An 11,935-nucleotide genomic window follows, 5' to 3' on the forward strand; every position below is an offset into this window, starting at 1 on the left:
GAGAAATTTCACATCCAACACCACTTTTCCACCCCCTATTACCCACAAGGCAATGGTCAGGCCGAAGCATCAAATAAGAACATATCAAGAATCCTCAAGAAGACAGTCAATGATGCCAGCCATGATTGGCATGTTCAACTAAATCAAGCGCTATGGGCATATCGAACTAGCATTCGAACCCCTACAGGTGCAACTCCTTATTCATTGGTCTGTGGTGCAGAAGCTATCTTGCCTATTAAGGTCAAGATACCATCATTACAGGTTTCCTTGCATAATCTGATAGATGACAAAGCATATAGAGTATCCCGTCTTCAGGACTTAGAGTTACTTGATGAGAAACAACAAGCTGCATACAACCATCTCAAAGCCTATCAGTAGCGCATGAGCAAAAGCTACAATCACCGAGTTAGACCTCGTACATTTGAGGTAGGTGATCTTGTTCTCCGAGAGAATCCTCGCAACCAACCAAACAGAGAACATCAGGGCAAGTTTGAATCAAACTGGCTGGGCCCATACGTTGTCACTGCTGTATTTGGGTCTGGGGCATATCAGTTGGCTACTTCAGAAGGAGAACCGCTCGTAGATCCAATCAACAACATGCACCTCAAACGGTTTTATACCTAAGCTGTACAGAGCATCAGGCTCCCCTGCATACCAGAAAATATCAAAAACATTCAGAAAAATGTCCTGAAGAAATACACAAAAAATAAAAAATAAAAAAAATGCATCCAAACGGTGAACAACCACTCCATTGGCACCTTGGGTAAGTGCGATGGTGAAAACCTGGCAAACAGGTGCCACTCGTAAAAGGCTATGGCTCCATTGTCTTTCAAACTTGTTACGATCACATCTACTTCATACATACATCCATCCATCCATCAACCATGGCTTGTTATAAATCTACAAATCCAAGAAAGTACTACATGCATCCTGCATCCTGCTTTTTTATAGTCATGTCTAAACTGGGGGCAATTCCCTTAAACTATTGATGGAAGTGGATTCTACATTGTCTTGTGATTCATTAAAGTTCTTCATTTAAAACTATCTCACAAAATCCAAAAAACATTCAAAACAAATTCAAAATCCAAAAACATCCAAAACACTTCAAAAAACCAAAAACATTCAAAACACTTCAAAAACCAAAAAATTCAAAAACAATACAAAATCCAAAAAACAACAAAAAACCATCGAAAATCAAACAAAAACATGGCAACACATTGTACATACTCATCCGCGCAGATACCAAACAAACATTGTGATATACTCCACAAAATGACCACTTATCAATCGACCACACAATCAACATCAACACTCAAAACTGTCTTCAACAAGGATGCATCCTTCCTTACCAAAACAAAGACAAGATGACATTTTCTTTCACAAGAAAATTCTGTTTACGCTATCAAATACTTGGTTGATTTATGGTCTAGTAATTTATATCAGGTTCCTATGACATTGTTTGTGTATCTTCGACGCATTATTCCGATGAAGTTCTGGGGCACCTCGACCATATGAACATGAACCATTACCAAGGATCCATATTCTTTATTCTTTATGTATATACTATTTGTTTGCAGGTACAATGCTCTTTCTTTGATTCCTCCTACCTCATCCAAACTGGATAAAGGTTTTATCTCTTATTACGGTATGCACTTGTCTCAGGATATGATCAGCCTAAGATCAAGGAGGACGATCCAAGTCATGCATGAAAGGAGATAATCCTTGTCTGTTCCACAAGCAATACTCAGGTCAACTTGATCCATTATATCAAGTTGCTTGTATTAACTTGCTATATCAAATCCATGTAAGAAATACTCTGGTCATCTTGAATCTTTATGTCAATTTGCTTGTATTTTCTTACAACATTTTAAAGCTCAATGATGAAAAATAAAGCACTATGGATCATCATCTCATCTCATCTGTATATATTGCATTTCGTTGCATTCCACCCATCCATACATTCATAATAGCTGCATATCATGTATACATAGTCATAATAATGCATACTCTATTTTACTCATCTTCTTCCATAGGACTCGGTCCTAGTCTTCCATATCTTCTATCTAACATCAAATCCCCCCTCACGCTCCCTATCTTGATCATCGATATCATCCTAATCCCTTCATCGCTTTCCATCCTCACTCATCCACAAAATTAAGCCAGTTACTTTGTCTACATAGATACATCGACTCCCACACACCTAGACTATCAACAAATACTCTGATCAAGTATCTTCGGGTCTTAACAGGTAATCGATCATGGTAATCCTAGACTACATCAGGCATTTATCATAATGACCTAGTCTCAATGGGGCTGCCATGATTCCCCACAACCATCCATCACATGCACATACTATCAATTGATCAACCAATCAAACACAATCCAACGGACAATTACATCAATTGTCTACGTCTGAACGAGTATTCTGCTTCATATACCTTGACTTCATCGGGCAATTACATCAATTGTCTAAGTCACATCAGGTCACTTTGATTCACTTACTCAGACTTTATCATGTCCAAGCGACCAACTGACATCAACTGTCACGCTTTGACTTGACCGGGATAATTAAACCGATTGCACCAGATTGTCCAACCAATTTTGATCAATTGTATAGCATCAAACCAAACCCCACACTACATCTGCTATGTATCTCTTGCATTGCCTCAGGGTACTCGCTGGCTTGTTGTTTCTCCGTATTCACTCTATTTTTCTTCCATTCTTTCACTGTTGTTGCTAATTTCTTCTATTCTACCTCCCCTCCACTTCTCGTTCTTTTTCGAGAGATCGCTCGATTTTTCAAAAACTTTTGGCCCATCTCTCGAGGGGGCATACCACCCACTAAATTAACATTTCTGGGGCATATTTCTCATACCTATCTTTCTTTCTTTGAAACGACGCGATAAACCGCACCGTCTCAAAGAGGGGCAAATGTAATCACATAAATCTGTCCACTTAATTAAATGAATATTTAATATTTATTTGATTATTTAACCATCAATTAATAATTAATTAAATTAATATTTAATTAATTCATCTTAACCCTCTTCTCCTATTAATTAAATAAATTATTCAATTTATTTGATTTAATTCACTTAACCAAATTCAGACCATTAATTAAATAAATAAATTATATTTATTTAATTAAATTTTCTCTCACATTTAAATAAATTAATATTTATTTAAATTCCCCCAAAATCCCACCTCTCACATTTAAATAAATTAACATTTATTTAAATCACCTTTATCCTCTACCCACTTGCATTTTCCTACAAATGCAAGTTGCACAACTATTTTAAATAAATTATTTATTTAAAATCCTATTTATCCTCACCCACTTGAAACCTTTAATGGTTTCCCTTAAAGTCTTCAAACTTAATGGCTTTAAAATCTTCAAACTTGATGGCTTCCTTCTATAGTCTTCTTAAGAATTTAATTGCTTCCCTTAAAGTCTTCAAGCCTTTAATGGTTTCCCTCAAAGTCTTCAAGCATTTTAATGTTTTATCTTCCTTTTTCTCATTTAAATAAATTAATATTTATTTGAATATTTATCCAAATGCAAATTACACCATTTAATTGAAATAAATGGTTTTATTTTAATTGAAAATACCAAAATTCCTCCCACTTGCATTTTCCTACAAAATCCACTTGCATGCCTAAACCCCTTCTAGATTCTTCTAAACCCTTCCTAATTAACCTAATCCATCCCCTAAATATTGTCACATTCCTAAGCAAATTGGAGTCACTTCTCAAAGACTCCAAAGTCTTTGAAAAACAATTAATTCTTTGTGTGTTGAACAAATTAACCTCTAAAGTCTTCCAAACCACTTATGGCTCTTACATGACCATTAATGGTTAATTCCACTTGCACCCATGGTTAAGGACTTTGACCCCTAACTTAACCCTCATGTAACCCATGTGTCTCTTCAAAGCATTTATTTCTTTGACTAGGGTAACCATCATGTCCCCTCAAGCATTTAATGCTCCTTATCTCTCCTCTCAAGCCTCCTCATGGTGACACTTGTCAACATGGGATTGGGTTGAAAGTTTCACATGGATTGAATATCTTTCAATCCTAACCCTTGTTAAGATTACTCAATCTTAACCCTTCATTTCCCCATTTCTTCTATAAATAGAACCCTTCTCCTCAAGCAAAAAAGAAAGCATTAGAGTATTGTTGTTATACTGGTATTAGCATAGAGCTTTTTCATAGCATCACTATCTACACTTGCATAACATTTGCTTATCATATTCAACCATCTTGAATCTCCATATGGCATCCATGGCTAGTGCTAAAAGCTAAGAGCTACACTCATTTGGGACTTGGAGAGGGGAGAAACAAAGGAGAAGCATCGAAAGACATCATGGAAGCATCTTAGGGAGGTTCTTCTCCTTTCTTTTATTTTGTTAAACTTCTTTCATGCTTTTTGAAATCTCTTTTGATATGTTTGGAATGGTTTTTAGTTCTTTGTTTTGTTTTTATGGTTGAAACTAACTTATTAACATTGAACTTTGTTGTTGCCTTGTCCCCATTTCCATGACATCAATAGCTATTGAAAGACAAATGAATGCATCTCCATTTGGTAATTGGATACATATTTTCATGGAATTATAAGCCCTAAACATCGCCAATTTCCTTAAAATCATCCTCTAGCTGGTCACAGATAGACAAATTAACCTTAGACCTTTGAGACTTGGCTCCTAGTGAGCTCATCTGATCAATCATGTCCTTATTTAACTTTCACTTTTGCACACTTTCTCCACCTTTAGACTTCTTTGATGCACTCTCATAAACCTCAGTGACCTTCCTCTTTCCTTTGGAACTAGAACCCTCCATATTTGAATTCTTGAAGCCTTCTGAAATTCAATTTTCTACAGTTTAATTTCACTTCAATCTCTTTGTTAACTTCAATCTGTTATTCAAATTCCTAATACAAACTCTCATATATAGATTTAATACATTAGAAGCATTTAATCAATTGAAATTGTGCTATGATTTGCCTCATGCAAACATAGACCTATCCGTTGCCTGCATTTAATAATGGTGGGTGGATTTGTTAAAATCAGATTTTGCAACGGTTAGTTGACACAACTCCTCTCGATGATTCAATCACTTGGCACCATCCATCTTTTTTATCAGCATAGGTCTCCCCAATCACTCCATTTTGCATCGACGTAGCTCATTTTCCCTCATTCTGATGGTTATAGCTTCCCTGGTGGCTCTGTCTTCCGGCTAGGTTTTACTTTCACCTTTATGTCACATCAACGTAGGCCATTCTGATGTACCCTCCTATTCCTCCATGACAACCTCCCCGTCGAGTATCAACATAGCTCCAAACATGTTCCTCTTGTTCGCATTATACACTCAGATGAGAATGGTAGATGTTTTCATTGATGGTAACAAAGTGGCAACAAGGATCAATAAGGTTTCACAAGTTCAACCGGCAATAGACTTCACCTATCGACATCGACAGATACAACAAGGTTTATTGACATCGACATCCAGTTTACACCAGCAACATATCATACCGACATTCCAAGATGACTTGGCAATAATATTGTTTATGTAATGTAAATTGTAATCATATGGCTGACATGATGTATTGTAAAGACTCATATATGTATGATTTCTTGTAGGTCATTTGAAATGTAGTATGAAATGAAATGTGTGTATGTAAGTGGTATATGTGATAAGATAGGGATATGATACCAGATAATTGTATATGCACTTTGATGTGTTTATCTTGAGAGTGAATAAGAAGCAGAGCAGAGCGAAGACTATTCTGTGTAAGCAAAATCATTTACCAGCAAGGTTTTTGGCAGAGGTATCAGATAGAGCTTAAATCGGTATTGAATCCAGCATTCCAGATGCTATTTTGAAGTAGTACATTGTTATTGGATTTAACCATCCAATTGTGTAGTCAGTGGGACTCCATTGTTGTTGTTGAGCAGTGAGCTCTAGGCTGTTGGCCTTCCTACATGTGCAGACCCCTTTTGTACTAAGTAATATTTATTCATTTTGGCTAGTGAGTAAATATTGTGGGTCACAAATCCCACTGAGGTTTCTCCCTTATCAGGTTTCCACGCCAAAATATCTGTGTTATGGTGTGCATTGATGCTGATTCTTTTGTTTCTCTTTACTGCATTATTATTTGCTTACCAGTATATTAATTTCAGTTATAAAGTTGCAAATAAGTTTAAAACTTTCTCAAACCGGTTAGACACTGATTCATCCCCCCCTCTCAGTGTCTTTGGGATTAACCAAGTATCTAACAATCAGTATCAAAACCTATTCCTCTATTTGCAAAAGCCTAACAACTTGAGGAAGATTCTCAAACTGGTATTGATGGAAAGTTTGAGACAACAATTGGAAGCAATTCTTGAAGATTTTGATACAAAAAAATTAAAGAATATCAAACTAGATGAAGAACTCAGATCTACTCAATAATTCATCAAAGCACTTCAAGAAAACTTGGCCAGGGCACAAAACAAGAGAAAAGAATTGCATGAGCAACTACACAAACAAGATGATGAGAAAAAGAAACTCTTAGAGATATTGCAGATAAACTGAGACAAGAGAATAGTAACATGAAGAATGAGATGCAATATTTAACCATGAGACTATGCAAGGATATTGAAGATAGAAAGAAGAATGAGGAAGATTTGGCCAGAAGACTTAATGAAAGATTAGATGAATCTATAAGGCTTAGTTATGAAAATGATATGCTTAAGACAAATTTGATTCACATGCAACATGAAAAAGAGGAACTTATGAGACAAGTTATCACTCTGGAAGGTGAGTTGGTTGCTGCAAATGAATACAAGGACAAATTCAAAAAGAGTTCAGACAAGCTTGATGATATCCTGAAAAGTCAAAAACCTGATGGAGAAATAGTTGGACTTGGATTTGAACATGGAGAAAGTTTTGGAACTAGAAACAATCATGATCATAGAAAACCGGTAAGACAACCCAATGCTTATAAATTTAATGACAAATGTTTTAATTGCAACAAATTTGGTCATAGAGCAAACCAGTGCAGATTTAGGAATAATCAGAATACAAACTCATCCACCGGTCAATGTTCCAAATGAAATAAACATGGTCATAACCCAGACAATTACAAAATGAATGTAAAATGCTATGCTTGTGGTAGATTTGGACATCTATCTAATCAATGCATAACTCAAACCAGGCAAGGTTATGGAAAAGATATTCAAAGAAATAATGTAACTTGTTATGCATGTAACAAGATTGGGCATATTGCAAGATTTTTCAGAAGCAAGAATGTACCGACAAACTATAGAGGATCTAATGACAAAGGCAAGGAAAAGGTAAATGAAATCAAGAAGGAATTCTCTAAACAATGGGTCAAGAAGAGAGATCAGAGGAATGATGAATTTGTCTCTGCACTGGCAGAACAGAGCAATCTTGCACTGGTAGGAGATTCTTCATCTAACTCTGGAATAATACTTAGGGGTAAGGCAACTAATTGAAGATCATGCATTTTACCCTCAGATGGTGGTAAGAAGACATAATTATTCTTTACTGACACATATGTTGAGTATTCACTTAACCTGCGAAGCATTTATTGCGATTGTAAGTTAACTTTTTGGTTATAAAGCACCAAAATCTCTCATTTCGAGTTAACAAGAATTCAAGTATTCAAAGAGCACAAAAGTTGAGCACCGACATTAAAAGAGCAAAGCAACAAAGATTTTTCAGGGCATCCAAGGTTTTCACTTAAAATGTATTTATTTTACGACATGGATTCTTCATCTTCCATTCTTGAATTCATTGAAAACCCTACAGTTGTGGAAAATATCAAGTGTCCTAGACCAGTCTTTAAAATAATCCCTAAGATAGCTAAGTTGGATGACTCTGTTGGTGCATTTTCAAAAATCCTGAAGGGAGTTGCATTTGTTGAAGACCCTAGGGCATACATTCACTGTAACATTGAAGATATAGGGTCTGAGGATTTAAAGAACATGTTCATGAATGTTATCACAGACAAACATGGTGTAGTCAAAACGGAACACAAGATTGTGGAAGATTTAGGGTTCGTTGACATCCTTCACATACCTGAATTTTCAGATGAGATAGTCCGTTATGTTCTTAGTAGAGTTCACGGTGAATTTTAATGGCTAGACTCAGTTTACAAAATCACTAAGGAAGAAATTAGGGTTGTTACATGTTTACCTTCTACCAGCACTAGGCTTGAGAAGAAAAAGAAAATTCCAAACAAAGAGGTTATGAACTTAACCGATGCTACATTTGATAATAGATCACTCAGGGTTAACAACATAACCGATAACAATGTCAAATATGCAAGTATGGTTATTGGGTACAAGGTTGCACATACTAATAGGTTGAATTTTGTTTCCAGTCTATGCATTCACAGTGCCTATGAGATGATAAATAACAATGCTCAAATTGACATTTGTGAGTGGTTGAAAGATGAACTGTTAGAAAATTTGAACAAAATCAAAGGTGACAAAAAGGGAACATTCAAATTTGGGAATTTACTTGTATGATTAATGCTATACTTCTCAAAGGAGATTCCCGGTATAGGCCACAAAGAATTTGCCTATGATATTTTTGTTGGAAAACAGATTAAGGAGGCAATTACCGGTACGGGTTCAGATGGTGCAAAAAAAGTAAAAGAGTATTTCAAAGACTTTCAAGAAAAAATGATACAAAGGGAAAGAATCCCTCAGAATATTGTTGATAAATATGACAAACAAATATGCTTTGTAATTAAGAGAGATGAAGTATGGATGGAGGCAGTTAGACCTAGAACTGTTTGGGTAACTGAGATGGGTTATGAAGTGGATTCAAACATTTTGGAATCTTATACCAAGATACTCCTAGGTGCTCCACCGGAACCGACTGAGAAGATCTTTGGCAATGCTGAAACTATTGAAAAAGATGTTGAAATACAGAAGAAAAGGAAGAAAAGAGACAACATATTGAAAGATGCTTCAAAGTTTGTTGAAGATGTCACCAAGGGCTTATTAAAACTTGATTCAATGAGTGGTGTTTCTGTAAAAGAAAGAAAATCAGAACAACAACTAGTAGCACATATTTCTCCTGTGACTACCTCATCCGACTCTGATAATGACAAGGCTACAAAATTCAAAAGGGTGGATAGGAAGAAGAGAAAATCCTCACCGGCACTTGCTCCATCACCAAAGAAGACAAGGATTCTAAGAAAGAAACAACAGGCTGTGGGAGAGCCCAGTCATCCCAAAAAGAAGGTTACATAGAAGAAACCAGAACAAAAGATATCTGATACTCTTTCACCGGAAGAGCTTGTAAATGAAATAACTCAGGAAGGAAATCTTAGTAATGTTAGTAAGTTCTATCATTCTTTCAAGGATTTAGATAAAGACACTATTGGAGAGAGCCTAATTTTGTATTTAGACATATATAAGAAGGTTCTTATTAAAGTTATAGATGTTCTCCCAAATGATTTATATCTAAGACTTGAAGCCAAGAGAATGTCTATTATGGAATTAAATAAGAAATTCAAGGTTGAGGCACTGTTAGCGGTTCATCCTGTTAAGTCTAAGCAATAAATTGATGATTTGATATCTAAAGCTAACAAAATTGTTTTTGTAAGTGGTCACCGGCAAGTAAGACTCATGGCCGACAGAGTAAAACAAATAGCAGATGAAACAACAAATAAATGGGACATTTTCTTTGTAGAGAAGGAGAAAAGGGAAGAAATAGATAGACAAAAAGTTGACAAATCTTTTACCAAGGTATACCAAAAGGGAGATAAAGGAAAGAATAAGGTTGGCAGTGTTCCTGACCTCACAATAAAGGATAACTTACCCCCATCGACATAGGACACCCCACTGGCAGTAGTAGAGGCACCGGTAGAAATGCAAAATCAGCCCGAAGAGAAGTCAGAGGAAGTAAAAGCAGATGATATTGATCCCAAGTCAAACATGTAATACCCTAAAATTGGTCATCTAAACCATGGGCCCCTAATCTCAACAACATCACCAAGGTCCTAACCAAAGGCAATTAAATTAATCTTGAGCACATTATTAATTCTTTAATTATCAAAAATCACGTGACAAATCAACTACTCAACATTAATTAAATATTTATTTAATTAATCAAATCATTTTCAAGAATATCATTTTGATCAATTATCCCATTTTAATTTATTAAATATCCTTGCATATTTAATTAATTAATAAATTTTCCATTCAATCATGCAAAAAGGATTAATTTATTACAAAGAGTTGAATTGAAAATAAAACAAAATGAATTGAATTGAGAGAGAAATCAAACTTGAGATATTATTTCTTTTTCTAAATTTAGAACTTGAAATCAGAAAAGCAATTTAATTGAATTATTGAATTATTCTCTAAAATTGGAACTTAAAGCTTTTCAAAAACAGAAAAAGAAGTTCAGTTGCATTGAAAAGACCTTTTTCTTGAATAAATTAAAGAATTATGTATTTTTATTAGATATGCATGGAATTAATTTCTTATTATTTTCCAATGCAACTTGGACTTCTAATTTGAATGCATTTCAATTAAACTGTAATTGGAATCTATCTCAAGGTTAACTGAACATGATTTCTCAATTATTTCAATTAATCCTAAATTGAGCTTTTTCTCTATAAATTCAGTCTTCAGCTCTCATTCATATTCACCCTAGAGATTTTTGCGAACATGCTTGGAGATTATTATCATGCTAATTTTGCTCTGGAGTCATTGAAAATTATTGTGCTTTTTTAGATTATTTGCATCCATTATTTGCTTGCATCCATTGTTTGCTTGAATTATTCATCCATTTTTCATCCGTATAGCTTAATATCATATAGATTAAATCCTTCGTCTTGGTGTAGTCTAGCCACGTGTATTGCTTATAAAAAATCTGAGAGCAATCTTATACTCGCATCTTTTAGAAGGCAATTAGTTGCTTTGCTATGGTTTATTTCTTATGGATTATTGATTACTAACCATGCATATAATGACTTAATTGAAGTGTTGTGCTTGTAGCTACAGGTTCACTTTTTCACACACACATCTCTGGCACCCACCGTGGGTCCCGAAGACTACATTTTTTTCGGCCTCCAAGACTGACTGCTTTATTTTTTGTTATTTTCTAGATTTCAGATTTTTTGGTTTTTCGTCCATACATCTTGTACAACAATTCTTACAGGCTGAAACAACAAACTGCAGGTGTCGCATGAATTGCAAATATCTTATCGTACGAGCAAATTCTTTGTCGTACAAGCAAATTCTCTGTCGTACGAGTAGATCCTTTGTCGTACGAGTAGAAATCCTTTGTTGTACGAGCCGACATCATCAACAATCTTCTTTCGTACGATACTGCATCCTGTCTCTTACGAGTCATGTTTCCATCGTACGATTCTGTATTTTCTAGTAAAAGAGGCAAATTTCATATTTTTTTCATTTCTGATTGATTATTCTGATGACTGACCCTGACTGTTTATCTGTCTATCTCAGAGTTTTTCACAGCCTAACCAGTTTTTGCAGAATGCTTGTCGAAGAATATGCTTGTCGCACAAAGACAATATGACTATTGATTTGTTGTCTTTGCAGGTTGCCTAAGGAGAATCGACTAAACATCGTGTATTCTTTAAATTCATTTTTAGGAACCTAACTTGCTATCTGGTTAAAGAACAAATCTGTCTTTTGTGATTTTAGAAGATTCTGAGAGGTAGGAGAATATGCTCTTGTCTTTTTCTATACAATCAGAAATCCAGACCCTTGAAGCTTTTTCTTTGTTTGAGATTTGTACATCTTTAGTAGGCCTGCCCTCCCGAGGGGTTGAAAAAATCTTAAAGCCATTATGGCCGGTGTGAGGGGAATGACCTAAGTGGGAACGACTAGATGCCAAGTACTCCAACCCACTATAAAATAAACATGATTTGATGAAATTCAAGTCAAC

This window comes from Cryptomeria japonica, chromosome 7 (genome assembly GCF_030272615.1).
Source record: "Cryptomeria japonica chromosome 7, Sugi_1.0, whole genome shotgun sequence".
NCBI classification, from domain to species: domain Eukaryota; kingdom Viridiplantae; phylum Streptophyta; class Pinopsida; order Cupressales; family Cupressaceae; genus Cryptomeria; species Cryptomeria japonica.